The following is a 3,635-nucleotide window of genomic DNA, read 5'->3' on the forward strand; positions in this document are numbered from 1 at the left end:
ATATATATATATATAAATTATATATATATATATTATATATATAAATATATATATATATATATATATAAATATATATATATATATATATATATATATATATATATTAATATATTATATATATATTATATATTATATATATATATATATATATATATATATATTATATATCATATATATTATATATTGTATATATATATAAATATATAATATATATATATATTATATATTATATATATATATAATATATATATATATATATATATATATATATATATATATATATTAATATATGTTATATATATATATATATATTATATATAAATAATAAATGAAATTATAAATATCTATATTATATAGTATATCTATATATATATATTATATTTATTATAGTATATTATATATATATATATATATATCTATAATATATATATTTATATATATATATATATATATATATAGATATATATTATATATATATATATATTATATATATATATATATATATAAATATAAATCACAGTGGGTTACTACTACTATCTTTTATCTATGTGAAAGGGTATTGCTTGCGAAACTATTAATGAACTTTTCCCAGGACTATCGAAAAGCGATGTCCCAACTTTTACGGCCCTGCAAAGTTTACTCTTTCGACTTCAAAGTCTCTAACGGGGAAAAAATACGACGGCAATATTTGCAAATTCCATAAACTGGTTCTTAGCTATAGTGGAAAACCATGAAGTCTCCGCACACACGTCTTTGATAAAATGATTATTATTAAGTCTCCGTGCACACGTCTTTGATAAAATGATTATTATTAAGTCTCCGTGCACACGTCTTTGATAAAATGATTATTATTTTTACCCTTTTTTTTTGTACTTTGATGGTGTGAGTTTTTCTGAAAATCGTCTTCATTCAAAAAAGTGCAATCTTCGTTGTTGGTCAGTGTGTTAAGTCTTAAGAAAATGTGGCTTCGTCTTCAGTTAGGCTTTTTAGGCCTAGCCTGATTTTACTGTCTGGATCAATTGTCTTAGGTAGACAAGGGCTCTTTCCTAGATAGTGACGGCCACGACCACGTGTTTTAATCAGGATGTATCCATCTTTGCAGCGTGTTTTTAATATAAGACCGTTGGGATGACCGTAAAAACACAAAGAAAAGAATGTAAATATCATAAAGATAATGACCCACAAGAAATATGAGTCCCAGACAATGACCCCCGAAAACCTTTTGGGGGTCGCAGCGATCTAGAAAGGATCCTGAACAAGTCTAAGTCGGAGTTATTTAGTCCAGATTTCATTTGTGCCTATGTTCATTGCTGTTACAGTGGTTCACTTACCAAGAGTAGAATTTATTGTAAATACTACTACCTGTTCTAGTGGCGGTGTTATAGATACACATTTTTATTATTTAATATATTCAGATTATGATAGAGCAAAATAAGAATAGTGATAGTTTTGTATTAGAGCAAAATAAGGATAGTGATAGTTTTGTATTATTACTAATAGTTTTTTGGTCAAACTTTTACATAAGACATTGGATGAAAGAGAAGAAAATAATGATGATAAAAATTCATAGCAATGTACAACATAATTATAAGAAAATTATGGCAAATGGTCTATTGCTTTGCCAATAAAAATCTAATTTCTTGGCTTATTTAGCATTTAATTCCTCTTTTGTGACGTTCTGTGTAAATTAATTTTTCATATTAACCGATTAATGCTTTAACATTTTTTTTTAGAGAAAGGAGATACTATCATCTTATCCTCATTAGCGTTACTCTCTTAAAACTTTCGGGTGTTAATATATGAAGGTATCTATTTTCTGTTAATTTAAAAACGTTTTTATTTATTTTTTTCCGGTGACCATGACAATGTTTTGCGACGTCCTTGTTTTCGTTGTCAGTTAATTATTCTTTGTTTGTTGAGCAATAATTGATGATATTTGCAGCCAATCCCTAATGTCTTTTTTTCTCTTCTTTTCAGATCTGCTGTTGTCGGCAGCCTGTTCAGAACCGAAAACATCCGGTTACGAAACAGCGAACAGCTTCAGCGTAAACTTCATTCTCACTCTGGAAACGAAATGAGTGTTTTTAAAAATATCCACGCATTTTAAAAGCATCGTTGAAAGTTCACCGAAATTGCATCAGTATCTTTTATACGAAACTGCCTCAACAATGAAGGTTTATTAAATCCATAACGAAACATCTGCGCCGTTCATTATTTGGGAAATCGAGAGCCATTGTGACGAGCCGCCCATGATGAATGCATCTTTGGCAAACTGACAGTGTTAAATTACTGCGTGGGAAACGAGATTTGTTTACAGGATTTTATAGAAATACCAAAGGTTTAGGTAAATTATGTCAGTTGTAGTTCTACGGTTATTATGGGCAGAATATAATGAACTGAGTACAATGAACGGAGTATAATGAACTGCTTCAGTTAAACATTCCCATAACCTGAAATTATGACAGTGATTCCTCTCAGGAGATGGATGTGAAAATGATAATAGGTGGCTCGCGTCGGTAAATCCAAGATGAACGCGTAGGTGGATTGAAGTGATTCCCCTATGAGTGAATTTACTGAGCTTATGTTAATAAGGTCTAAATTCGAATTCTGTATAATCCATTATCTAGAGTCATTTGCACATAAACATGAACAGTCATGCGAAATATACCCCACGGTCGTTAATCAACTTACAGACTAATTAAACTCCCTCGAGAACGAAGAGAACCGAACAAGCATTCAGGGCGTCCTGAAACCCCAGAGGATGGGCGTGCTTTCCAGTAGCACGACGCCCCTGGACGTGGGCGCCTTCAATCACTCGTGGGAAGACGAATTATGGGATCACGGCGACCAGCGTGATATATTGGACTGTCAGGCATTATTCAACGCGACTCAGGTGTCCTCGACTCCGCCTAATATACAGCAGGTAAGCCGGCATGAAGTGAGACCAGTTTACCAATAACTCCTCCCCCCCCCCCCCCCCCCTCTTTCCCCACCCCATTTTGGGGTGATATGTACTCCTATATTGCAACATATTTTATTTAAAGACGTTATTCAGTTTATGATTCAGTTCATTGCCCGCGTCCATTTCGTTTATGATTCAACAGATACAAGAAACCGTTCTACTGCTTCGGGTGTATTTTCAAAAACATAAATGTTCACAGATATGAAGTTGTGGCCATTATCTATAAATGCTTTGTAAATTGGTCTGTCTGAGTGAAATTTACAGTATCTCTTTTGTTGAGGATTTAACAGGTACAGATATATGAAGCCATTTAAATGTTTCAGGTATATTTTCGAAAACAAATATTTTCAAAAATTAAGCTATGGCTATTGTCTATAAATGCTTTACAGATTGGTGTGCCGTATATCAAGCTTTGGCACTTATCTACAAATCTTTTACAAAGTGTTCTGAAATATTTCTGGATCAATTTTCTTAGAAGATAAGACAGAAAAGGCAATGTCGTCATTGCAGTGTTCATAGGATTCAGGCTTTTGAAACGATGCAACATATATTCTGGTAATAACAATGTAAGACTATTCAATATATAAGACGATTCCACTCTTCGATCATCTCGAACTACAGTTTGCTCCGACGTAACTGATATCATGTTCTCTGAAAAAGTAAAACAAACCTT

General features: G+C 31.7%; 1 long non-coding RNA gene across 3 annotated transcripts in view; it reads left to right on the forward strand.

Moving 5' to 3' along the window:
- Positions 1-2,919, forward strand: part of LOC135210154 (uncharacterized) — a 331,532-nt gene extending 328,613 nt beyond the window's left edge. For all 3 annotated transcript variants that reach the window (XR_010313468.1, XR_010313467.1, XR_010313469.1), the window contains exon 3: positions 1,978-2,919. This is a non-coding gene — a long non-coding RNA (uncharacterized LOC135210154). The remainder of the gene's footprint in view (positions 1-1,977) is intronic.
- The last annotated feature ends 716 nt before the right edge of the window (positions 2,920-3,635 follow it).

The sequence above is a fragment of the Macrobrachium nipponense genome, chromosome 39 (genome assembly GCF_015104395.2).
Source record: "Macrobrachium nipponense isolate FS-2020 chromosome 39, ASM1510439v2, whole genome shotgun sequence".
In the NCBI taxonomy this organism is placed as follows: Eukaryota; Metazoa; Arthropoda; class Malacostraca; order Decapoda; family Palaemonidae; genus Macrobrachium; species Macrobrachium nipponense.